At 38.2% G+C, this 27,958-nt stretch overlaps 1 protein-coding gene across 5 annotated transcripts in view; it reads left to right on the plus strand.

Annotated features, from left to right (window-relative positions):
* Window positions 1-27,958, plus strand: part of SEMA5A (semaphorin 5A) — a 323,479-nt gene that overhangs the window by 27,392 nt on the left and 268,129 nt on the right. The window contains exon 1 of one of the 5 annotated variants that reach the window (XM_090137118.1): window positions 4,611-4,765. The exons of the other annotated variants lie outside the window; for them this stretch is intronic. The gene's annotated coding sequence lies outside the window, so the exon portion shown is untranslated. Of the gene's footprint in view, window positions 1-4,610; window positions 4,766-27,958 lie in introns of those variants that run through there. 5 annotated transcript variants of the gene reach the window in all.

Consider the following 27,958-nt stretch of genomic DNA (forward strand, 5'->3'; position numbering starts at 1 on the left):
CTGAGATGTGTTTTTTTGCCTTGGAAGGACACTTCAAGGCTGTTGACTAGCTGCACTCAGCATGTTTATTGCAAAGGACCACTTGTTGTAACTTAATTGGTGGCAGGCCACCAAATTTCTTTGAACCTTCAAATGGGATAGCAGAAGAAGCTGAAGTAACATTTTTTTATACCTAGTTGCCTTCTCCAGGGTAGTCATAATATTCTTGAGAATACAAATGGAATTCATTCTTATCAGTAATGCTGTGCTGGTTTCAGAAGCTTGGAAGCAATCTTTATCAGAAATGAAAGGTCAATCCCTCTGAAAGAAAGGGTGATGAAGTCATGAGGATGCAGACATTAATCATCCTCTTGGTGTCAAGCAGGTTCTGTGTTCTCTGGATAATCAGAAACCTTGGCTGCTGTTCTGTCATTTGGAAAAGTTAGCACATTTTCACAGCTGTAGAGAAGCTATTTTTTCTAAGGATGCCTCGAGATAACTTTGGTAGTTTCTAAATATTTGGTAGCTTGGGCTGAAAACCGCAGATTAATGAGCAATATTATCTGTAGCAAAAATATCTGATCCTGGTTACAGGTTTAAACTGTGACCCAATCCTATCTATTACCAGATCTTCATTTCAATATTTGTAGAAATTTAGTCATGTGCTTGACTAGTTCAGATGCTGAAAACTACTTTGTTAATACAGGCTGCAAGAACTTAGTGACAGTTTCTTCTTCCACATGTATCAGGCTGTGGATTACATCCATGCTCCCTTGCCCTGGATGCGGTTGTTAGTTAATAGTTCAATTATTTGAACATTGTTTTTTGTTTTTTGTTTTTTTTTGTATTTTAAATTTTTTAAAATTTCTTTTTTGCTTCCTTGTGGGAGAAGGAATAGAGTAGATGCGCATACAGGATCAGTTTCTTCTGCTTGCTTATCTTTACTTTGGAACTGTAAGAACCCAGGGAGTTTCAGTTTCAGGAGATGGTTGTTCTTATTTGAAAATTCGGGTGTTGTTAGGGATAATTAAAATTTCCTCCCATTATCTTTCAGAACTTGATATATTTATCTGTTTAGGTCTTTTAAATGTAATGCTTGCTGCCTTGCAGACCTGTACTCTGAAGAACTTGGAATGTTTCTCTTACTGGAGACTATAGAGAGGAATGGGAAAGAGATGAAGAAGCAGGGGAGTGCATTTTGCCTGCCACCCTTAAGGTGGAAATAAGTGCTTCTTCTCAGTTCAGAAGACCTATTTTCCACTATTTCTCACCTGACGTTTTGGTGTATAGTTGGCACAGGTCTCTGTTATCATTCTCTATCTACTGTTTTTTTGACTCCAGCATCCCAGTCTGACAGTAGGAATGCTTCTTCCCAAGCACTGAGCACGTCTACACAAGCCGTTCTGGCACAGCTTTCTATGTTTGATACCAAGTGGGGATGGGACATGTCATCACAGACCTGAATTTATTCAATCTGCGCCACTTCAAATTTGAATTGCTTTTCCAAACTACTCCATCAGCATCAGATTTCAATCAAAATTAGTGTGAATTTCTGCTCAAGACATGTAAGTTCCTATTCTGCAGTCTCTTCCAAGCTTTATAAGAACCTTTGAAATCTACAAATGTCCTTAGGTCATACTATTTATAATTTTATTATTTTTGGTAATTTATGCAACATTTTTAAGCACCCCATTGAGCAAAAAGCAGTACAGATGTGACAGAAAAATTATGTGTTACAATCATAGAAACTGTATGTGGTTGATGATTATGTAGCTACTAATGAGAGAAAAAGATGATGTGAAAAGAAAGAATAGGTAATTAAGGGTTATTTTAAAGAACACTGACAGGAAACTAACTTAATGGGATGAAAGATCTTACATAACTCTAGAGACCGTTTTGAGAAGTATTTTTGAAGTATCTGCAGAATGAACATGAAAACATTTTCCATGCCAGAGGAATGTTTTCTGATGCCAGGTCATTTTGTTTATAGTCATGACTTTTTTTTTTAATCTTAATCTAGAAAATGGTTAAAAAATGAAGTCTCCTGACAATATTGTTTTAAATCTGTGTTTTCTGACTCTGTTTGCCCATTTGACAACCTTTTTTATCTTGGTTTTGAAACCCTGATATTTTCTAGTCATGTGATTGCTCAGCGTAACACATTTAGCTTACTACAAGATTTAGGATCAAAGGAGAAGTTTACAGTAAAGGTTTGTTTTTCCAGTTTCACAGCTGACTCCTGTACTCACTAAACTCTGTTCTATTTCCTTAGTTCTCTGCCTCTTTTATCACAGAATTAAATATTTTTTTTAACATATCAACCTTCCAATAGCCACTAAAATAATGGGATCATATCTTTGTCTGAAAGGTGACACATAAAGCAGACTTGTATGCTAGGGAGTTTTTTGTTGCTGTGTGAGCCAGCTTTGAGATGGATTAGAACATGACAGTGAATTTCAGGGGTTAAGGAGAGGAAGGGTGAAGGCTGGAAATTGTTTCTGATAAAGCATTTATATGGGCTTTGCTATACTGACACCAAGCTGAGTGGTGCGGTTGACACAGTGGAATGAAGGGATGCCATTCAGAGTGACCTCAACAGACTTGAAAGGAGGGCCCAGGTGAATCTAATGAGGCTCAACACAGCAAAGTGCAAATTTTTGCATGTGGGCTGGAAGAATCCTCAATACAATTCCAATACAAGAAAGACAGGGAGCTGTTGGAGAGGGTCCAGAGGAGGGCCACAAAGATGGTCAAAGGGCGGGAGCACCTCTCCTGCGAAGACAGGCTGAGGGAGCAGGCTTGTTCAGCCTGGAGGAGAAAAGGCTGCGGGGTGACCTCATTGCAGCCTTCCAGTACCTAAAGGGAGCCTATAAACAGGAGGTGAACCAACTCTTTACAATGACAAATAATGGCAGTACAAAGGGAAATGGTTGTAAGTTGAAGGAGGGAAGACTTAGGCTGGATATCAGAGGGAAGTTCTTTACCAAGAGAGTGGTGAGGTGCTGGAACAGGCTGCCCAGAGAGGTTGTGGATGCCCCGTCCCTGGAGGTGTTCAAGACCGGGTTGGATGTGGCCCTGGGCAGCCTGGTCTAGTATTAAGTGGGGAGGTTGGTGGCCCTGCCTGTGGCAGGGGGGTTGGAGCTTGATGATCCTTGAGGTCTCTTCCAACCCAGGCCATTCTGTGATTCTGTGATCACAGGCTGTTTTTTTTTTTTGATACCAATAAATACCAGGAAGCATGTTTAATACTTTAACATCTCCCAGTCTTGTTTATCCCCATCTAGGTCCTTGATCCAGATCACTCTACTTTTGTAGCCTTTCTGTGCTAAGTCTATTCCGTCCACTGTTTGTTCCTGACCTCTTGTCTCTTCATGGTCCTTCTCTCTCTCTTCCCTTGCTAATCTCGGATTTATTGATCCAGATCATCTGATTTTTATTCTTTTTTTTCCTTCAGTGACTCAATATCTGAGTCCCTTTGTTGACCTCTCTTTGTGTCCTCCCCAGCACAGTTGGGTCTAGAAACTCACTTCCTTCAGTTACTTATCTGCAATGTGTATATAACCAGTCTGGCTAATTCTTGTTTTTGAAGGGTGTGGCTTATCATATGTCCGTTTTTCTAACAGTATTTGACTTAAGCCTGAAGAGGAGACGTAAGTGGAGAAAGTGTAGATCTTAGCTGAAATTGACTACGCTGTTCTTTTCAGATATACTGTGTTTATGGTTTTGAATAAATAGAAATCTGGAAACTTTCTGAGATAAAATGTGGCATTTAATGGTTATACTACTTATTTCCTGTAGCAGCAGTAAGCTCACACCCTTTCATCTTTTGATAGATGGAACAGCTGGGGTTCAGGGAGTTGGGAAGACAGAATATATCACTAAGTTTGGACAAGGCTCATTTGTTCCAAGGGCTGAGCCCTGTGCCTGGCAAATGACAGTTCTTCTGAAGTGTGGAATTTTGTGGCGTGGGGAAGATTTCACTGCACCCTGTGGAGTGAAAATGTTGTGCTGACATGGGGGAAAAGTACCAACATAATAGATGTCGCTCAAGATCATTCTGGACGTTTTTGTCTTCACAAGCAGATGATGAAGGATCAGCCCAAGAGCTGGGAGGTGGCCAGGACGGTAGAGATTCCTACATGAGTTACTTGTGTGACTGAATGCTTGGCCTGAGTCTGTCATTTTTTCTCCCCCCTTAAGTAATAAAGAGTTGAGATGATATACTTCCTATTAATATTGTAACAGTGGTACATAAAGAAGATAAGCATCTTAAAGGATGGCAGAGAAATTGTTACTTGTTCAATGCAAGGTGTCAAAATATGTGACTAGCGAATAATGGAAAGTCTCTGTGAAGAATGTCAATGTATTTTCTGTTTTCTCATTTCCATTTAGTTTATTCATAATACTCCAAACAGCAAGCACTTTAAGTGGCAGCATTTTTTGTGTGTTTACTAAAGAACAATGCAACATAGTTTAATAAGTCTCAGTCAACATTCAATCTCAGGTGCCAAGGTTTAACCTTTCAACACTTCAACATGGAAGAAAAAGATCTCAGGCCTGTGCCTCAGAATTGAAGGAATCCAAAATGGCAGAACTGTAATTATTTTGTCAGCACAAAACATTCTGAAGTCAGACAGCATTGTAGATGTTAGGCTCTAGGTGGTCTCCTGTAGTTGTGTGGAAATGAATATTACTTTCCCTTCTCCAGCCTGGCTCAAGATGCAGTCAAGATGCCCCAGAATTAGCTGCGTGCTTCCTGCCATTGGAAGGGCAGTCATTGGTTTAGGTATGGTATAGCCTGGCTGGTGAGTTGACTTGCACACATGAGAGACCATTCATCTGTTGCTCATATCTGGCTTGTGAAGCATCAGAGTTGACCCTGAAGGGTGGACAAAGTTTGAGTGAAGGGGGAGTGGGTCCATCAGTTTCAGCAACAGGAGGCTCTTTGTTTAGCTCAGCCACGCTGGTTGACCATACAGCAAACTTAAGTGGAATTCAGGAAAAGGTAGCCCCTCCTTGCGCTGTCACCAAAGGCTACAGTATTTCAGACAGTAGTCCTCAGAATAATTTAGTGTGAGAAAGACCTTGTATTTTCCCTAGCCTTGGTCCATGCAGCAACTGACCTCTTCAGCTGAAACTTTCCCAAGCTGTTCAGTAGCAGTTGCCATGGAAGTCTTCAGTCCAAATGGGTGAAAACAGGATCTTATCATGTGAAGTGTCAGGCGGCCTTGGCAGCAGACATTGTCATCCTGCTGGCTCCAGCAGCACTGCTCATATAAGCACTGAGAGGTGGGCACGGGGAGAGGGAGTTGGGGAGGCAAGGAGGGAGGGGTATGGAGGGTGATGTGTGTTTGCGGACTAGTGAGGGGGATAAAATGGTGCAACAGGATAGAATTGGAGTAGAAATAAAAAACTAGCATACTTTTGATATTACTTCTAATATTTTATGATATGGTAAGAAACAAATAATAAGGAAATAAAATTATTCAGACTCCCAAAAAATCTTTTGTCTGCCTGAAAGATTTTCCTTATTTGGCCAGAATCATTTATTTGATTCAGCTGTGGTGATGCCTTGGTGTGAGGCATCAGTGGGAGCTTCACTGGCCATGATGTAGTCAACAGGAGCCCTCTGCCCTGGGTACAAGGGAACGTGGGTGGCACCAGCCCATCTGGCATCACTGCTTTCTGCTTTTGTGGGCCAGGGTGGGAGCTTGGCAGTTTGGGTCACTTTCTATTCTTCTTTGGGTTGTTTGCATATCTGCTGGCCCTGATAGGGAGCAACCTGTATACTTGTAGTTATACTGAAGAAAGGGTATCCCTTCAGTTTATGACCTCCGTCTCCCATGACTAATTTTAGAGTTTGAAATAAAAAGAGCTTTGAAAGTTGAAGGACTGCAGTGCTAAATAGGTGAAAATAAGCTCTTCTTTAAGAAATTAAAAAGGAAATATTGGTTCCCTACGTATCTACAGTCTTTCTATCCCTGGTAGTGTTTTCTGCAGGGGTTTGGGAGGCCCCTGAAGATGCTGGGAGGAATGGAAAAGAGATTTCCAAGTACTCTTGGCCCAAACAAATGTGTTAAACTCAGTCAGTTTTGCCAGTATTCATGCAGCAAATGAATTTTGAGGCTGAAATGTGACCTCAGTTGCAAATGTTGTAGGACCACATTGTGCCTTCCTGTTATTGCGATGTTGCTAGTTTTGACTGTGAAATAAATGTAAAATTGTAATGTTTGTAATCCTGATGGGCTTTCTACTGGCTCTTCTGGGGGGCATAGGAACATACAGGTTGTGAAGGTCATGGAGCTGAGGGGAAGGATGTGTATTTTTAAACACAGTAAAAAAGAGGGTGTGAGGTGAAGGGATTTGCAACTTATTGTTCTGATCTGAACAGTAGCAGTAGCTCAAATCTTTGAATCTGTTCCACGAAAAGCAGCATCGCTGGTTGCATCTTGTTATAGACCAGGGCTTCTTAGCTGAAGCAAGTCTTGTGATTATTAACATTTCACCTTGCAATTTGAAGAAGCTTTGAATTGCAGAAACTGGATTTCTTTCTTATAAAACTAAAACAAAGAAGAAAAAAAAAAAAAGAAAGATCTTATCTATTAAGAGCTTTTCAGACCAAGCGACTAGATCAGAAAAAGGGCTTAGTGAAACACTTAACGTACAATATGTATAGTATGAACATTAAGTTCTTAACTAATCCAGCTGATTTCTTTTACAGGTCTGTTTAGGCATAGTGTTTTGGTCCAAAGGTGAGCTCAAAGTGAATAAAGTGATTTATTTATTTATTTTTGAAATGGTAAATTTAAGAGAGCACAATCAAATCTCCCTGTGTGCTTTTGTTGACCTTCTTGGCTATAGGCATCTGAGCTGCCTAGTCTTTTTTACGTAAGGAGATGCTGTTTTTCAGTTTTGCTGGGAGTAATCTGAACACAGGGAGGTTATTTACTATATTCATGTGGAGTTGTGGTTCTCAAGGCATAAGAGAAATGTGAAGGGCTGGTGTTTGTACCTGTGCAAATCTTTTTGCTTCTTCTCTTTGGTGGGGCTGTTGAAAGAAACACCTGATTTCCCTTCCTCTCTTTCTCTGCCTACGACAGTTGAAGAAAAGTTTTATCCAGAAAAGATAACCTTTAGATATTTTTGGTTGGAACTTTTTTTTTTTTCACTGACTCAGTGCCCTTCTTATTTCCAAGGGTATATGATTATACTTAAATAGGCAGAGGTCAGCCTTAGGCTGTGGAAGGGCTAATGGTGGAGGGAGTCCATTTTTGTGTAAAATACTGATTCTGAGAGGATCTATGGAAATAGGCAGCTTTCTGCAACCTGAACTGCATGGTTAGGCGGTTGGAACCTGTGCTAGGTATTGGCAGTGTCCTCAGAGGAAGCCATGTTAGCCAGTGTTTGTATATGCATAGTAGTTTTGAATTTTGTTGTAATAATTATTATTCACTGTTGAGCCAATTGCTGTTGCACCAGATGGCGAAAGTGATCACATATTGGCTCTGCTTTGCCTTGCCTGAAAGTTCTCAGCATCCAGCAGTGCCTACAAAAAATGTAATCTACTTATTACTGAGCATTTTGGAGCTTTGACTCCTTTGTTTGGGTACTTAAAGGAGAACAAAGTTCCAAAAAAATCTAATTAGACTTTTTTATCTGCATGTGCTGTATCATATGATCTTGCAATGCAGCCAAGTCTGATCTGTAGTTTGGGAACTCATGTCAGCTGCTCTGTGTGCACACGTACACACACCAACTGGCTATAGTTTCATTCACATAGAATATAGGCATGCACATATATTTGTACATTCTGAATCTACCACATAGGGAGGAAGAACAAAATACATTTTTTTCATACGTGAAATGTGTTCAGTCTTTGGAGTGTGAAGATAGATGGGCAGCAAACATTTAATTAGATTATTGTCCAACCCCCTTGTTGAAGTAATAGTCGGAAAGATTCTAGTCACTTCATTATATCATGGCTGATTGCCAGCGGGAGGACAAGTCACAGTGCTGCAAACAGAGCTTCGGTACATCGTGTCATAATCTTGAAACAAGCTGGGCAGTGTAAGATTCTGTTGGGGTTTTCTTCTTTATCTTTAAGGGAAGTGTAGGCATCTACTTACTTTTTTTAATGGAGATTTGTACAAAATATCAATCTTTTGAGTTTGAGTCTTTGTTTCAATTAATATGCTCAAGATAATTGCCTGGCACTGAAGCCGGGCAACACATCCTGCATTAATGCCATGAAAATTTCCAACCTTCAGAGAGAGGGGTAGGCAGCACGTGGGCTGCCTGTGTGCTATAGTCACCAGTTATTGCGCATGCTTGGGAGGCAGTGGGATGAGTGACAGTTAGCTTGGATGAAAGCTGTGCTGGGGGTCATTCTAACAAACATTATGTATAATGAAATTTTTAGTGCCTGGGCATATTTATCAGTACTATTTAATTAACTTCTGTAATGTTGCCGTAGTGAATTCTAATAGCACGCATACAGCTAGGTAAAAATGTTAGGGGAAAATGATCATTATATTCTGATGCAATAAAACTGCAAGTTGTTCTGATGGCACTCCCTTGTGATGAGGTACTACTTATGGATAAATTCATTTGTACACCATGCTGATCTTTTTGTTGTCTGGTTTTGTGTCCATTTTTTATATACTGGTTTGGCATATGCATGTGTGGAATTTCTGCTCTGTGAAATTTTCTCATGGAGCTGGGTTTGAGGTGTGACTGAATTTTCTACCAAAAGTGTTGGTTGTGACTTTAAATGAATCCATGCTGTATACCGTAGTTACACCAAAATCTCTCTCAATGGCTGGCTGGGAGGTGTACACAGAGTATTTACACAAGATAATTTTAGAACAAAGCTGGTTATGCTTCACAGCAATGTGCTGCCTGTTTGTATGAGAATTAATATTCCACTTCTTAAATTCCTTATTAAAGTACATGAAAAACCGTGATTGAATCTGTGGTGTATCTGTTTGGTTATGGAGGATGGGAACTGGTGGGACAGAATGCTTCTATAGCTGCTGTGCCTGCAGGAGCTGGGGATGCAGGCCTATGAATGAGGAGGCTCTGCTGGGCTTTTCTTAATCCAGTGAGCAGAGCCTGAGGCAGCTTCAAATTGTCCGTGCCTTTTAGGAACAAGGTGCAGGGTAGAGAGAGAGGCTGGAGATGATTTCTGCTCTGGAGGGCTGTGATACAGAAATGGAGGGTGGGAGGAAGGGGGCTGCTGGATGTGCCTCCCTGCATCAGCAGAAGCTGGTGCTGGAACACAGATGCAGCCAGCCACTCTATTGAGAAGTGCTAAGCTTTTCATGTCTGTCCTCTGTTATCTGTATGCGTTGGCTTTGTTCAACACCTAGGAAGGAAGAAAGTTGATGGAGGCCAATGCTGTCGGTGCGCTTTGAGGTACTGTGCCTTGCTTTTCAAACTGTTTCCAGAACTAATTAGATAAGTTTCTGCAACAATGTTGAAAGATAAAGTTGATTTTAGAAAAATGTGCTGTAACAAATTGCTTTGCTTAATTGAGCAAAGTCCAAGCAAGTATGCATTTTGACCAGTACATGAATACAGTTTTATATCTCTACCGAGTCTGTCTGAAGGGCAGTCTTTAGAACAGTGTTCTGTCACTGAACTCTATCTCCAGGGACCATGCTCACGTTTTGGAGCTGTTTCCAGGCCTCCTGTGAAATTAATATTTACTATAATTACAAATGAAATGAGAGAGTCTTAAAGTGGCGGGTGCATTTAATAGCGCATCATAATAGCCAAGCAATGAATTGAGGATTAATCAAAACTTTTTAAACTGGTGCGGAACTGATTTAGTGATTTGAATTTGGCTTAGTGCTGTATGACTGTTGAGAATGAGTTACTTAAAAAATAGCATCACAATTTCCTCTTAATTGCATGTGGTGTGCTTCAGGGTGACAGTGGAGATATTAAAATATGAGTAACAGATGTGATGTCTGCTAACAGAACATCACATCCCATATATTTTCCACATCCTGTTATTTATTTATCTGCAGAGGAAGCTTTGCCTTTTAAAAAGATAAAACCCACTTCTTCCTATGAATCTTCTGTTTTTTTCTTCCAAGGGGCTGAACGGGTCATTTTTGCCTCATAAATCAAAGTGAGGAATATCCCATTAAAATGCTTATGTACCGTAGCATTATTGTTACTGTAGGGTTGTTAAATTGCAGTTTGGCCTTCAGAACTTTAGATGTGCAGAGCCATCTAGCTCAGCAGGCTGAGCTAAGAACTGCTGAAGGTAACACAGCTTTTGCTGTGGACTCTGTGGAGAATCCAAGTGTGTCCAGGTGAAGTTGCTCTTGTCTGTGACTTACTGTAGAGAAATCCCATTTCCACAGGCACAGTTCTCCTTGTATCTACGAAGACCAACAGTGTATGCACGCCTGTATGTTCTATAACTTGACTGCTCATGCTTCCTCTGAAGTACTCTGTTCAGATGTTTTATCTCTGTTCCATGGGATATCAGGGCACTTGGAGGAAGACAGAATTCTTCAGGTTTCTCTAAGAGCAGGTACTAATTTTGGAGATGTTATAATGGGGATGTACTAAGCATGTTTCTCAGCTACTTCAATTACAGCCTCTTACCATCTCCCTGAAGAGAAATGTCTTGATTAAAAACTATTTAAAAAAAAGTCCCTTTTCTTTAACTCATTGCTTAATCAACTTGATTTACATTCCCTTTAAGACAAACTGTGTATCTTTATTCAGGAGTCGGTATGAAAAACTCAAAGTGTTTTCCTCTTAAAGAAAAAAACAACCCAACAACCAAACAATAAAAATATTAATATTTATATATTACTAGGATCTGTTTCCATCACATCCATTTAATTTGTTGCTTACCCATCCAAAAGTTTTTAAAAAAAACAAACTCGCAAAGCAGAAAAACCCCAACCTTCTTTAATAGATCTTTGCTATGAGAAAAAGTTTTGAAGAAAGCATAGGAAATTTAAGCTCTTTTGTTTTCCATTTCCTCTTAGTTTTCTCCATAAGTCTGCTGAGAATAAAAATATCGTCTAAGCCGTATATCTAATAAGCCGTATATCTAATCCTTGTGATTAGATATCCTTTAGAATCCTTATTTTAATATAACAGCCTTCTTTACCTGTTCCACCTGCAGTCTAATATATCCATCACTGAGAAGTTGGTATTCTTCTTCTGTCAGAAGTATTCTCAGTCTGAAACAACTTCATAGTACATGCTGAAGAGTACATGCAACTCTTCAGCAAGAGCAAATTTTTACTGGCTTGATTTAGTCATTCCTCTGTTTTTCCAGCAAGATAGAATTTGACTTTCTGAATATTTTCCTATTGGTCTCTGTCTTCTGATTTGTTTCTTTACAACCTTTACTGTTCAATTTATTGTACCAATTTATTAACCAAACTCTTATGTGATCTTATGACTCAACAGAGTATAATATATATTGCATGAAATAAGAGTGGGCTGAATATATACTGATTTTGATTGAAAACTGATGCTGATGGAGTGGGCAATGCACTCCTGGTGAAGGAATCTGGGATTGTTCAGTTTGGAGAAGAGGAGGCTCAAGGGAGACCTTATCTCTCGCTACAAGTCCTTGAAAAAGAGGTTGTGGCCAAGTGAGCGTCAGCCTCTTCTCCCACGCTACTAGTGATAGGATGAGACAGAATGGCATCAAGTTGCACCAGGGGGATGTTCAGGTTGGATATTAGGAACAATTTCTTCTCAGAAAGAGTGGCAAAGTGTTGGAATGGGCTGTTCAAGAAATGTGTAAATGTGGAACTGAGGGATGTGGTTAGTGGGCATGGTATTGGTGGTGGTGGATTGATGGTTGGGCTCAATGATCTTAGAGGTCTTTTCCAACTTTAATAATTCTACGATTCTATTAAAATAGTGCTATACAATTACTATTGGGTAACTTTCACTAAAAAGAAACTTGCTGTCTCTGCAAATGAAAAATAGCCAGGTGTTACTTTTGCATTGCAGTGAACTCCTGCATCACCCTACACGGGGTGGATGGGACAGTGGTATGTCAGATGGCACCTACATAATGGATTGGATTGTCAGGTTATCTGCATCATCCTCTGAATACAGATCTCAGTACTCAAAATGAGTAGAGAAGCACACTGGACTGAGGCTAATAGGCTAATTCAAGATAGTCCAATGATGCTATGGTTCTCCAATCACAGATGAATTATTGAGGACTCTTCCCACTTGTAGATCAAATTAGCGTAATAGCTGCCAACTTTCAGCAGATGCATAGGATATCAGTTGCTTTCACTCCTGGCCTTTGCAAGCATTAGGCCCTAGTTCCAGTCTGGAATTAAATGATATCTAAGATTACTTCCAACCCAAGGTGTTGGTAAGGTGTGGTCTGTTATCAATAGTTGTGTTTTTTTCTAAGAGGAGCCTTTAGACCATTAAAATGGAACCTAACCTGTTTGTCTTTCCCTGGTGCTGCTTATTTTTTAGTATTGATAGTGTATAACAGAATATAAACTCAGAGAGGCTGTGGAGTCTCATTCCTTTGAGATCTTCAGAAACTGGACATGATCCTGGGTACCTTACTTTGGGTGTCCCTGCTGGAGCAGAGGTCTCTACCAACCTTAGTCCTTCTGTTGTTGTGCTGTAACTTTGATAGTGCAGCTGCCTCTTGGGTAGAGGGGGTGAAGTTGTTATACTGGTAAGGCACTGTTAATGTAGAGGTGACCTGTAATAACTTTGCTTGTGGTATGCTGTACTGTAACTGTATATATGCTTTGCTGTCTTTATTCAGTTGCAGTAGCTGATTTCTCTTAGAAAAAATTTAGGTACAGAGCAAGGATATAGAAGTTGTCTATATGTTCACTGTGCTGAGATTTCACACATCTAGAATTTTTGTGATCACTGAGATCTGAGAGAACCTAAATATATATAGGTGAGAAATATTGAGGAATTCTTGTTCCATATGAATTTGTTTTACTTGTGATGATGGAGAAAAGTCTTTCAGAAAGTTATTTTTTATTTAATTGGCAGCTGTATAACAACTGTGGTCCATTAAGAGGAAAGCCAATAGATTTTGTTTATTGTTGATAATACTATTCTAAAATTAAGCTTTTCAAATTCAATAATAATAAAAAAAACACAACAGAAATATGTGCTTAGTAGTTTTTATTTTGCCAAATCAATGAATTTTGACTTCATTGAAATGAAGTGCTTTTCAGCCTCGTCTTCCAGAGGCATAGGATAAGCCTCAGTATTTTAGCCCTACCAAAACTGTTTTCTGTAGTGCCTTTAAGATCCTAAGTAAAACTGGTCCTAAACTTACCAGCTTTTCTTTTTCCTTCCCAAAACAAACAATGAAAATAAAAATGCACAGGTAGTAATCAGGATCTTAAAATAGAAATTCTGAGTTTTAAAATAGAATTTATGGTAGAAAATAGATTTTATGGTAGAAGCAAACTGTCCTTGACAGTCCAGCTGCTTTCCTCATAAAACCTTTTGTAGAGCTCTCTGAGTGTGGGGGATGAGGGAGTTGTGAAAGTTTCATGTTTGTGTCCTTGCTGTCTGGCTGAGTGTGATGCTGGCTGGGAGAGTAACTAGGAGTGCCACAATGCTTTCTCCCTTAGCCTGCCAGTGTGGGGGCTGCCTATGTCCACAGACTGGTAAATGACTTTAGGAGTAGAGGGGATGGGGGTGTAAGGAAAGAACTGGGTTGCAGTTACTTCCTAATTGCTTTCTCCTTGACTGAGATGCTTATCACTTTCTTTCTTTAATTTGTCTCTGTTTTGTGCTGCATTAAAACATTTGTCTGCTGTTTTATGAACTGATCTGCAGTATGTAATCTCAGTTGCATAGATAAGTTTTGTTGTTTTTCAATGCAGCTGGCTGAAAGTGAGTTCTCCACAGCATCATACACTTTAGTGATAATGCATATAGTAATTGTTTTCATGTATTTCCAAATACGACACCTAAATTAACTGCTAAAATGTAACCTGAGAGAAGTCTTGATTGTTGAATGCCATACTACCTACCCAGTAATTTCATTCCCTTTAGAATTCAAGAACCAATACCATTCTTCTCTTCCCAGAATACAACTGATCCGAGTGCTTTTCTTCATACTTACTTAATATTTACTTATTCTTATCATGTAAAGATAAAAGCAAATTCTTAAGACTTAACTGTTGAACTGAGTAATCAGAACAGGTTTTTTCAGACATTTTTTAATACGAATATGCATTTTCTAATCTTCTCCTTTTTCTTTTTTTTCCGATAATAGAGAAACAAACTGTGGTGAATAAAGCCATTTTTAAGGGGAGACGGAGATGAAAGAATTGATCATATTCACCAGTCCTACACATGTCTCTTTTAGTGGCACTTAAATAAATCCATATCAAAAATTACTCCTTAACATAAAGTTACTCTCATTCTGTAGCCTTTAAGAGGATAAGTTTGTAGTAGTAAAATGTTCCCAGAAATAAGAAGCATGGGGATTGGGAATGTGACATACTAATGTAATATGTATGTGTGTATGTATATATGTGTATATACATGTAAAATATAATAATCTATTCATGTAATATGTTGGTGATGAGATGAATCAAGAAATGATTGAATGTGGCTAATGAACAAAACAAATCTGGTGTATCTAGAAGCATGCTTGTGATGCTGGAAGGAAGATTTTGAGATTTAAATCCTTTCTTTTCCATATGTTCTTCTTAGAGAAGGCAATATAACGCTCAAATATACAAAATACTTCTGAGAATGCTGTCGTATTACATAAATATTTACCCCGAATAGACTTGGCTAAAAAGTAGAAGAGGTAGATCTCATGTTCGTCATTAAGCACGTTGATAAAAATGGTTTAAAAAAAGATTGAAATGTCAGATGAGCTGACTAATCAAATTGGGCTTCGGTTATATAACTGCTGTCTCAGGATCCATGTTAAAGCTTGTTTATATAAAATGTATTTCATCTAATCTGTTTAGTTTTGTCTTTTCTAACCATAATACTTGAGTGCCAGTAGAAAAGCATACATTTTAAGAAAAAAACCAAACAACTACACAGAATGGCTATAAAGATGGTCCACTGTAACAGGTTTTTGTTGTATTTCATTTTGAAGTCCTGGTTGTGCTGAGGTGCCAGATACTGGTTCTGCAGGTACTATGTCCTTATGCAGGGCTGCACTGAAGTGTGACTGACATGCTCAGATATTCCCAGGCTAGTTTTTATATATCTATTTCAAGGCCTGGTAGGCTGGAAACTGATAACTTGAGCTTAACCCCTAGTTCAGATTTGCACGTGATTAGGTTCATGCCTGTGCTGCTATTGATACCTGTGCTACCCAAAGTAGAGCTATACTGGTATCAGTGCAGCACAGATAAGCTGTGAGAAGAAAATTCAGGGAAATGCTGCCTTAACCATGTTGTGTAGGAGGTTTCCAGTAGCAAATGGTTTGCAACAACAAACAAAGAAGGAGAAAGGGAACAGTTTTGCTGCTCTGTTTTTGAGTAAGTGTAACAATAGCTACAGTCTCAGAGTTGTCTGAGCATTTTCTTGTGTAAACAGGCCTTGCCCTCTGTTTGTGGAGTATAGGTGTGCAGCTTTGTGCTGTGTTCCTGAGACTTTGGCCATAGCATTTCATAGATAAGAAACTGTTTATCACGTCTTACATCTACCTTGTAAATTTTAAGTCATTTACAGCTTAATTTCTGAGTATTTATGTAATGAAGAATGGCTATATTTGTTCTATGACTCAAACTGAAGTGCTTCCTCTACTGTTTGTAGGTTGAGCTCATTTACATAAAGAGACCAGAAGGGTGATGTTGACAGGAGCTTGGGATGGTGTCACTTATGCCCAGAGATAGAAGTGGTGATGCTTCAAAGGAGATTAGAACTGAGGCAATGATTACAGGACTTTATCTTAAAAATAAATTAATAAATTGAAAGAGCTTGTTTTATAGGGGGCTGGAACTAGATGATCCTTGAGGCCCTTTCCAAACCAAGCCGTTCTATGATTTTATGATTATTGAATGGAGTTAAACTTTCTAGTTCCCTGCTGGTAATGTGTTAGGTTTAGGTTGGTATTCTGTTTCTATGGCCATAGGCATTTGTTCTTTTCCTGGTGCATAGAATATTTGTGTGTACACTCAGTGGCTCAGAAATATTTACGAGAAACTTGTGGTGTGCTCTGCACTTTTCTGTAGAAATAGGAGCATCTTTCCACATTACTCATTTTGAGGAAGTTTAACAGAAAAAGTGATACATTATTTCTAAAAAAATGTGTATTTGAAGTTGCATGAAATTTTCTATATGGAAAAAAAAAATCTGAAATATATCTGGCCCACAGAGACACAAATAGTTTAAATTTCTGTTTTGATTCTGTTTAATGTGTGTATTTTTCAACTGTCGACTTTCCAGTTTCCTTTCAAGGCATGAACATTCTTTTAATTATGAGCTGGCTGCTCACGACATTCCCTAAAAACACTTGCTCAGCTGCTTCCTAGCTCCGGATCAATAATTTCATAGATAATTAAACTAACCACCTCCTAAACATAGATGTCGTCTTCTATATACTTTACACTCCCAGCCTCCCACTCATCCTTTCTGACAGCCTCTGGCTATGCTAATCTGCCAAGCTGAATATTAATACTTCAGTGCCAGAATGCCTGGCCTTAGCCAGTGAACGATCCTGTGCAAAACAGCTGCGCAGCAGGCATTGTAACCTCATAGCCTGAAATGCAGGGACATATTTATTTATCCTAAATATAGCTGACAGCAACAGAAATGCGCTTTTTAAAAGTTACACTTAAATATCAGCCCAGCTGTTGTTGTTTTGATAGTTTGCTTGAATTTATTGTTTCAGAGGTTCCGAAATCTTTTTGGACTGTAAAACAGGCATATACTGACAGTATTTTTTTACCTTCAGAGAAGATACTAAACTGATGGTTTACGTGAAAGCCCAACTAGATGACTGTCACAAATGCATAACTTTGAACGACCAAACCAATCTTAAATTTGCAATTTTCATTATGAAATATCTGCTGCAACATGTATTAAAATGGAAGAAAATATGTAATCTTCATTTAGAAGTGTGTTTACGGTTTAATGGTTTTGATCTGATCAACTCAGTGTACTTGTTAGATAAACTCATAATTCTTCTTGAATTGTGTATTCATCTTTTCTATGGACAATTCTAGTGGAAGATAAAGCAAGTGTACTCCTTCTTAAGAAAGTTTTTGTTGCTTGATACACAAAGTTCAGTTATGTTGTCTTATGTTGTTTCAAACGAAAGTGGAGCCTTAACTCGGAATTTCTCTGTAAAAGTTTTTGAGATGTTAAGAACAAAGGACTGGACAAAATTCTGAAGGGGTCACTTATAAAAATCAGATAATTTCTTGTGCCATAGGTCTTTTGATTGTGTTCTGGAAGGGTTTATATGTTGACCATGTTGATGTTTGTAGACTGTCCTGAAACTTAGTAGGCTTTCATTAGTTTGCATATAGTAAACATGTTTGCTGTTTGTAAAAAGGAGTTGCTAGTAGGAAAATATTTTAAAATCTCTTCTATGGGAGGTCCTGATTGGTTTCTCTGTAAAAGCTCTGTTAATACAAATAGGATTAATTAGTTACGGCTCTTGGTGAAAGACTTGCTAGCTCCTGAATTGTCTGAGTACTTAGAAGGAAAAATAACCAATGATACTTTGTATAACGTACCAAGAGCTTATGATTTAGAAAACAGTGGGAACGTATTTTTTTAAGGTCAGTATGCTTATACAGGTGAGGTTGTTTGTTTATTTGCTTTTTTATTTATGGCTATCCCAAAAAGCATTCAGGAACAAATCACCTAAATGAAAATGTTTCAAATGTTTCAAAACCATGCATTCTCATTCCTCTCCTGCATTGTTTTTTAGAAGTAGTGAACAAGTTTTAGAACGGTTTTTAATGTTCCAGCATATTGAAACTGATACAAAAGTAATTCGTATAATTTTTCCTACAAATGAATATTAGACATTCAGTTTTTATGTGATTATTCTAATATGATAATTGTATGGCTGTGGCAAGGTCTTACATTTTAATCAAATAACATCTTAATAAATTTATTTGGACTCATTCTGTGGAGTGAGGGATGGGAAGTAGAAATCAGTTTTGTCTGCTTCATACACTGTACAAATTAGAAAATATCTATAGAGTGCTGATGTTTCAACTCTGCCATTATTCTGGCAGTTTCCATGTGCGGCTGAATATGTGTGAATGATGAAATTTTACCTTAGATCACTGCATTTCAGCATGGGAGCGTAAGCACATTGTTATAGGAGAAGATATTTGTCAGAGTATGGTTTCCCAAGCTCACCCTGAATCGGCTGTGCTCTTGCTGCTGACTGTGCTCCTTCTTGCTTTGGAGTCACCTTGTGCATGTTGGATGGCTTAGGCTTGGCCTCCTTTACCTTCACTATCCTTGCTGCTCTGCAATGTGCACCCCAAAAATAACTCACTGGAGTTTATCGGTGCAGTTGTCCACTGCATTCTTTATCTTGTGTACAACTTTGGGAATGAGTAGCCAAGAGGGAATTTTTATTCTGAAAATCCCAGTGTATTGATATGACCCGCAGTAGCAGTTAGCAGCAGCTGAGAGTGCATTTTAAAGCAGCCCATGGGCTAGAACGGATCTGCATCATCTGTTGAATCATTTAGTGGAAGGGAAACATAACTGATTTTTTTTTTTTGGTGGTTAGTTTGGTTGGTTGGTGGTTTGGTTCGTTCCAGTTTCTGTTTTTCCTCTGCCATTATATTTTTACCTTACTTAAGGTAGTGATTTTACTATAGGTTTCTGTAACAACATACAGATTACACATTTAAATTTTAAATTTAATGACAACCTTGAGATTCCTTGCTCAACCTTTTCTAGTTTGTAGGCTCTGTACAGGAGGTATTTGTTTGTGTGTTTGTTTTCTTTATTCCTTCTGTCGCATATTTTAAAATCTGATCAGCTTTTTTTTTTTTTTTTGTGAATGATTCCAGCTGTTTATATGTATTTTTATCCCTGTGGGATATTGTAGTATTCAAGAGGAGTTAGCTGAACTGCTCAGTTTTTCTCTTACTGTGGATTAACTGCTTCTTTAAGCAGTTAATTTAACCAGTTTGGACATGTAAATGACAGTCTAATATTTTTCAGACTACATGGCCAGTTATCCAATACCTTTCTCCATGAAACCTCCTTTACTGGAAATACTTTCCTTAGTAATGGGGAAATGGAAGAATTCTATTATTAACTCAGAAAATGATGATTTAGGACAGTAAACTCAATTCACTTAGGAGCATAGCTCTACTGAAATATTTAGCCTGAGATGCAGATAGGGCTAGACTCAACTGCTGTTTGTGCTGGGTCAATTTTTGCTTACTCTTGTGCACCAGACATGATTGGTGGGTCTCAGCGTTTCCTCTCTCCAGCTCTGAACTGAGCAGCAGGTGTTTCAGCACTGAAGAGACTCAAGAGCATGTTAACAATTCCCAAATTTTTGGGCAGCCAAGTACTATCGTTTCATATTGGGTCACTGGAGATGTCTTCTAAGCTTCTTATGAATTTCTCACCAATTTGTTGGGAATCCGCCTGGGACAGCTGATTTATCAGAGAGCACTTGAGCCTGCACATAAACAGAGGCATACTTTTATGGAAATTAAAGACTTATTTCATTTTAAATTGATAGCAACTATGATACTGCATGCATCATATTGATATCATATTGATATTGTATCTATAAGGCAGTGTGGGAGTGGCCTGCACTGAAATAAGACTCTTCCCAGTTGTCCCAAGGTTGTCTTGCCCCTTGTAAAGGTTGTGTGGTGCTAGGACTTTAAACACCACTTGTCACAATTATATTCTGTGCTTGTAAACATAATCTTTTCTTTGCTAATGTTTCCCAGTTGCTGCTGCAGTGTATTACTTTGTGTGCAATTATTTTGGAGCTGCATATAAGATGTGCGCTGCATTAATATAAATGATATGCAAATATTTCCTTATGGTTTCAGTGTGATTTAGGCACGGGCACCCATGTAGGTACTTCTCTTTCTATCGTTTTTAATCCAGATAGGCATTAGCATGAGCAGCAAATGAACAGAGATTATTTGGGAGGGGTGTTGGTTTTGGGAGGAAAGAGCAATGCTGCTGCAGTGACACTTTTCGTTGCCCTCTGGCTGGATTGGTTTTGTCTTTCATCAGTGGGTTGTGGTGCCAATGTCATAAAGGTTACCTGGAGTAAAAGCTATTATTCTTTATTCATATAAAATACATTTGCATTGAGTTTGTGGGGCAGTTCTGTTAATACAGACCTCTAAAAATAATTTGTTTTTAATGTTTCCAAAGAGTGGCTTAAGTGGTTAAATTCTACTTATGAAAAAAAAACAAAACCAGAAAACCAGTTCCTTCTTTGCTAAAAGCAGTATTTGCTCTTTTGAAACTGATTTATTTAAAATTTATTGGTCACTGTTGAAAATGTAGTTTGAAAGCTGTGTGTTTGTACCATTAATTTTTTAGAGGTATGAAGTTTGAACTTCGTAAGTTCAAATATTTAGCATTGAGGATGGAAGTTAATGCTCTTTCTATGATAAATATTGTAACCCAAATTATAAAAACACTAAATTATTCCTAGATTCATATGGGTAATTCTTATTCTATTTATGTGATTAATTAGCACTCGTGATGATTCAGTGAACTGTAAGATGCTATAACCCAGCCAAAATATTTTGTTTATTAATTAAAGTAGATTATTTAAATACACCAGATTAATTGAAGTAAGAAATTACTTGGAAATCCTATGAGCATTATAATTTAGTTGATCATGCTGTTTTGATTTGTTACTCTTGAGAATATGTTAGTATGTTTGTTAAATTGTTAATGACTTGTTCAGATGTCTGATGTGCATTGATGTGGAATAGTGAAATTGTTGCAAATTGAAGTGGGAAAACAAAGATCCTCCAAAACTTGTCAAATGTAAGTTAGAAAATGGAGCTGATTAATGATTTCTGCATACATAGTCTTGTCAGAAAGTTTTGTGAAACATTAAAAAAAAATCTGTGACATTTCTGGCTGATTATTTAAACTGAAAATGAGTTTTGAAAGTCTTTCTGCAGCTGTAGAGGTTAGCCTCTGACTGGAACTTCGAGATGCTAACAATCATTTGAAGTGACTGTATGTGCTGATATGATAACTTGCTTTCGTTTCATCAATTCTGAGCTCACTTGTTCAACAAATCCTTGTTTTCTGAAAGTGGAAAGATCAGTTTTGAAGGGCCTAGTGATCTGTACAGATCTTTTGATTTATTTGCTTTACTACAGCTTCTTTTGCTTTTGTATTGACATGACTCTTTTCAAAAGCGGTGTTTTTTTCTCCTTTCTAGTTACAGTATGTGAATGTTACCATTGCTTTCCTAAGCAGTAGTCTTATTTTTTTTTTTTGTTATAAAATGCTTTTCATCAGAAAGTTTACACTGTAGCATATAGCTGCATTTGTGTGCTGGGAAAACGGAAAATTAAGATAAATATATATAGTTATCATTAGGATGAAAAAATTGCAATACAGCTAAGATGACTTCATTTGAAGTTAATTGATTTGGGGTTGTGTTGCCAGTAGTCTACCTATGAGCCAGATGTCTGCCCTGATGATGCTGAAATCTAACAACATCCTGGGTTATGTCCTCAGGAATATAGCCAGTAGATTGAGGGAAGTGATTGTTTGCCCTTCTTTTTGGTGCTTGTTAGACCACAGTATCTGTTTTTGACACTCTTAGCACAAGGATGGTGTTGGCAAACCTGAGGGAATCCAGTAGAAAGCCAGCAAGGTCAGGATACTGGAGCACATGAGGAAGAAGAGAAAGAGGTTACTGGACACACTCATCCTGCAGAAGAGAGATCTGCTGTTAGGTCCCACTGAAGCTATGTGGTAGAAGAACAGTCATAAACAGAAGCATGAGTTTCCAATTCCCAACAGGAAAAAAAATAAATAAAAATCTCTATGTAGATAGTTCAGCACTAGATCTGGTTGTCTAGAGAGAAGTCTCCATTCTTGGAAACTGCCAAGAGCAGGCTGGATGAAGCCTGAATATCCTGGCGTGAATTCTCTTTTATCTCTGCTTTCAACAGAGCACTGAAGAAGGACTTCTGAGGTCCCTTGCAACCTGAAGGATACAGTGGTAGTATGAAATGAATGATGAATGCAGTGCAGGATGTGACATAGCTGTAGTACAAGGACTGAGAACTGCTGAGAAGGTTTTGGTGAAGAACTATGTCAAGTCATTAAAGCAGGTTAATTGATAGAATACATATAGATTGAAGAAATCTGAAGGAAATGCTCTGAATATTCAAGACAGTTTGTTTCTGAAATACAGCCTACAAAGTAGTTTTACCTGGTTATAGAAACTTCCTACAAATTCCGCTCCGTCCTCAAAATTTTTCTGTCTCATTCTCTTGAGGAAATAAATGCATTTACTTTTGAATGTCATACATACACACACTTGATTATTTTATTTTTCTTGGTGTCCTTCCTAAGTTTTTGACATGTTTTTGTTAATTAGCCAAGTGGCATCTTGAAAGAAAGTAGTTCTCCATGTGCCTGACTGGCCCTGTAGGCAGACTGCTTAGGGTCTGATGTTGTTCTGACAGACGTTGTCTGGGTACTGAGACAAATATATTCATATGTCTGTGTGTTGTGGTGTGGTGGGAATTGGCTGATATTTCCTGCTATATTTAAAGAGATCCATATCCATGCTTGTTTTCCAGCAAGTGGTGTCTTTCCATATATTTTTATTAACCTCAGATTTGTTCTATACCTTTATGTATTTAGCGCTAAATGTTTGAGTCTGCATCACTTTCTTCCCACCCTCTTTACTTTAAATAGATGTTAGTTGTTTTCTTTTTCGTTTTCCACTAAAACTATTTGTAGTTTGTATTGATGGATTGATTATTAAAACATTTTGCTCTTGCAGCAATGGTTTTGTACCACAGATCTTTCAGAATTCTGGGGTAAAGACTATCACGTTTCCTCAGTTAAAGCTAATTTCTCTCTTAACGATCTGCTTCATCTGTGGGTGGCTGTGTTTCTAGGTCTGTACTGTTACATCAGTTTTGTTTTGTTTGTTTAAGCCCTTGTTCAAAGTAATTCTTTTTGTGTAGTAATAATAGTAAAAAGAAATAACTCAGAATCTAGGGTCATGGAGAGATTAATTAATACTGTATTTTTATTTCTCTGCTCCCTTTTTATTAACACAGTGTTCTGATTTCTGCAGAACTAGAGGTAATGGGTGATGAGAGCAACTGTGAAAGAAGAGAATGTTTGAGGGAAAAAATTAGAGTGAGAAGGGAGTTCTTCTGAATTGTAAAGGAGGAGATTGTAAAGATTGCTGGCTGGCATCTGGAATTGGTGTCTTGAAAGTTTCATTTATTGCTCACAGGAGTTATGCACTCTTAGTCTGGGTACTCTTAAGAAACAGTGGGACAGAACAGTCATCATTTATCAGAACAGCTGCTGAAGCTCAATTCTAGAAGCAGCATCTCTGCAGTGCACCACTGTTATCAATAGGTGTAGAAAGCTAGAGCCATTCCTTAGCAGAGTTATGTTTTGCCTACTTCCAGCAGTTAGGTTACCTAGGGTGTGCATTTGTATTCTCAGTTATTCCTGCATAACAGACCAGACTGAATTATTTAAAACAGAAGTAGTATTTTAAATTTACATGTGTCGTTGCTCTACTCTTTAATATGGGATATTTGTTGCAAGAAAATGTTACTGGTTAAGCATTTGGGAGAAAGCAGTTCTTTTGACATACATCTCAAACTACTTAACCTGTCTTTGTTGAACCTTTAGTCAAGTCAATACATGTTTTGTGTAAACTGGAAAATCCTCACCTAATTGTATGAATTCACTGTTTGAATTGAACCTTAGACAGGTGATAAGAGAGAACAAAATACAAAAGTCCCTATTTTGTGAAATACTGGAAATAAAGGTTGTTTAATTTATCAGCTTCATTTAATCCTTCTTTCAATCTTTTGACATTTCAGGTTTGATGAACTATATTTTGTCTCCAGTAAGCATTCATAGAATCACTGAATGGTTTTGGCTGGAAGAGGCCTTAAAGCCCATATGGTTCCAACCCCACTGCCCTGTGCAGGGTTGCCACCCACCAAATAAGGCTGCTGGAAGGTTTAGGGGGGAGCAGTGTTTGCTTTGGTAGTAAAATGCTATAATTTCAGGTGCACATATAGTCTAGGTTTCTTTTCCATTCATTAATTTCTCTCAGAAATGTGTTTTACAGATCCTAGTCTGTATAATGTATGCACAATCTTCACTTTTTTAAATGATCATTACAAAGATTGTGCCTCGAAATGCTAAGCATTAATGCTGGATTGACTAACAACAATAGTAAGGAAAAAATCACCTTCAGTTCTTTAAGTAAAATCTCTGTATAAATATCAGAATACCTACTTCAAGGACACAGCCTTGCTTTTAGCTTTGGAAATAAAGACTGTGACTGGACCAGGTTCCCTCGTTTTTTTGTTTTTCCCTTTTACCCATCTGCTAAGGCCAATTCAGTTATCAGATAGAAGCAACGTTTGATTTATAATGCCAAATTTTGTCTTTTGTCCAAATAAATAAGCAAATCCAAATAAGTATGCTTTGTGAAATGAGTAAGAGAAAGTTGAGTATTCACTGATGAAGAGACCCAAAATGGGGAATTTGAGTTGGAATGCATTGTCGGGTACTTAGAATTTATCATAGAGACTTAATTGCTTTATATGCATTGTGAGATGCCTATCAGCTCCCTGGAGGGGAAGGACCAAAGCTGAAGCATTCCCAAAAGAGGGAAAAAAACAACAATAGGACTTCAGGCTGCTGGTGTAGTAATGGCTTGTCATGGTGAGGTTTCTGAATAAAAGAAAGCTGTTATTAAATGCTGAGCGTGGTAGTTCAGTGTAGTGATCTGGTTACACATTTGTATTGTACAGCCTCTCCCATATATTAGAGGGGACTGTTAAACATCAGTGATAACAAGATGCACCTCATATGCATATTAATGGATTATAACTTTTTATAGGTGCAATTTGTACCTGTCTCTCAGTGGATTCAGAAAGTGGTGCACAAGGAACAGATCATTAAGCACCAGTAGCCAAGCTTTGCTAATTAGCACATCTTCAAGTGCCAGCTCTCTTTTGTCCACTAAGGGAGAATGTAAATTATGCTTGTTTTCTCCCTCAGTCTTTTGGGCTTCTTGTGCTATGTATCTCTTTGACTGGGAAACAGAGACTGCAGATTTGTAGTTTTCAGTTCTCATGATTAATTGAAGAACATACATGGTTTATTCAGAAGCAAGGATGCTGCCAAAAAGAATCTAATTGGCTAAATAAATATCCCTAAGCTTTTATTGCTCAAAGTGTTTTTTACTGAATTATTAATGTTATATCACCCTCCAAATCAGTAGGAGTTAATGATTGATTTGCCTGAGGCTATTAATATTTTCCAATCAGTAGTAAATTGCTGCAATGACTTCTTTTGCAAACTTGTAGCTTACATTATCTATTCACTTGGTAAAATGGTGTTCATTAAGAAAGCACTGAAACGTGGATCCTGAGTTCAGTTAAATTTCAGCTGGTTTTAATTTTTGCTTCTCTCCTGAAGTGGGGAAATATTTTATTCTTTTTGTATGAGTGATTATGAAGAATGTTTCTAGATGGGGTAAACAAAAAGAAGGAAATACTTTTTGAGAACAACTTGGCATAGGTGGGATTAAAAAGGGATAAGCACACTGTACAAACAGTATTTGGAACCTTTGTTGTGAAGGAGAGCATTGTATAATGGTGATAGAGCAGTGGAACAGGCTGACCAGAGAGCGTGTGGTGTCTCCTCCTTTGGAGATATTCAAGATATGCCTGGATGCCTTCCTGTGCAAGCCTTTGTAGGGGAACCTGCTTTAGTAAGGAGTTGGACTTAGTAAGGAGTTGGTCTCCAGAGGTCACTTCCAACTCATATGAGTATATGATTCTGTGATATGATTTCATGGTGATGACCTAGTATGATATCTGAAAAAAGGTGTGGATTAGGGTCCCGTCCAACCTGGCCTTGAATGCCTCCCTGTATGGGGCATCCATAGCCTCCCTGGTCAGCCTGTGCCAGTGCCTCACAAACCTCTCAGTGAAAAAATTTCCCCTGACATCTAATCTAAATCTTCCCTCTTTTAGTTTTAAATCCTCGTTCTATCACTGCCTACCCATGTAAGAAGTTGATCTCCTTCCTGCTTATAAGCTACCTTTGACTATTGGAAAGCTGCAATGTGACTTCCCTGGTTGTTTGCTAGTTCCCACAATATGAGAACTGAGAGAAACTTGAAACTCGATGAGGCAGCAGCGGATGGTGAGTTCCTAGCACTTGCTGCTGTGGGAGGTTTTGGAGGCAGGTGGTGATGGATGGGACAAAATGAAATTGTCAGATTTATGGACAGCAGATCCAGAAATAGATGCTAAGGACACTCATAGAATGGAACTGTAGAATAGCTTGGAGTGGAAGATCATCTAGTTCCAACCTGCCTGCTGTGGGCAGGGCTGATGATGACTCCTTTCAAAATCTCTCATTCAAGAGATTTGGTGCTAGAGGAATAGGAGAGAGTAGACTTACAGAAATTGACTGAACCTTCAGTATTCCTGGGGTGCATTTTCTAGTGCTCTGTAGGAGGTGCGGCACTGGCCTGGATGGACCATTGACCTGGCACTTGAGTACTGCTAAGTCTGATCAATATCAGATACTGATACTGATGTGTGGAACATTCTTAGCTATTAATGATTTAAGACTTTCACTAAATTCTTCTGTCTTAACCCATCAATGCAAAGGGAAAGCTGCTAGCCTGAAATTTTGTACCCCCAAACTGAATTGGTGATTCTTCATTAGGGGAAGGAAGGTAATAGTTCTTTGGCATTCTGGTAGTCTCTGATCTTCCAGAGAAATCTCCTGGGATCATTTAGAAATTGATATATTGTGAAACAGCCTTGAGGATGAATAATCAGAAGGATCCCCTTCTGCTCTTGTACATGTTTATATGGTAATAGTGTGGCCAGAAGAAGGTGTTGGAGGCTGGATGATTGCTTTAGAGATGAAAGGAAGAGTAATGCATCTGTCTGGGGCTTCGATGTCACTTCTTGTACTTTTGCAGTTTTCATGCTGGAGATGAGTGCCTTGCTCATTTATTTCTCAGAAGAGTACATGGCTTATTATTTTCTATTAATGGCATAAGATTACTTATAAAAAGGTAACATTTTGGAATTAAATGTAGTTTTAATCACTTAACATATTTAACTCTGGTCTGAGTTGCTAGATGATCTTTCTGTGGCTTCAGAGATGAGCCACCTAGAATTCGGCATTCTGCAATTGTTTTTAACTATTGCTGTATACACTGATCTAATGATAAGGTTTTGGCAATTGCAAGGCTACATTCACCTGATGAAGTGATTTCCAAGTTACTGCAGTTAGAAATTTGAGTTTCTTCTGATTCTACTCTAATATATTCTCATCCTAACATTAAAAGTAAGAAGAAATCTTCAAATGCAACAATAGATTCTGTCTGTGATTTTTTTAATAGCCAAATCCTGGTGTTCATATAAAGAAATTCTGCTAATATGGTCCCCCACAGAACAAATTTTGTTATCGTGAGGAGCTGGATAATGGGTGAAGTCTGTAGTATAGTAGGTGTTTGTACAAACATTCATGTTGCTGTGCCTGTACATCAAGGCTATTGCTGAGAAAATGTATCCTTCCTGAAAAACAACAGGATATTCAGTATCAGTACTAAGTTCTGTCCAGCTGGCACCTAGCATAGGAAAAACAACAAACAAAACTTTGTTGCAACTTGATCCTTTGAAATAAGGTAGGCATTTTTAAAAGAAATAGTGAGAGTGAAATAATTGGCGTGATGAATTAGTCGTAGCAGCAGTACCATTGAGTCTTCTGAATTGAA

The sequence above is a fragment of the Phasianus colchicus genome, chromosome 3 (assembly GCF_987193195.1).
Source record: "Phasianus colchicus chromosome 3, bPhaCol1.hap1.1, whole genome shotgun sequence".
NCBI classification, from domain to species: Eukaryota; Metazoa; Chordata; class Aves; order Galliformes; family Phasianidae; genus Phasianus; species Phasianus colchicus.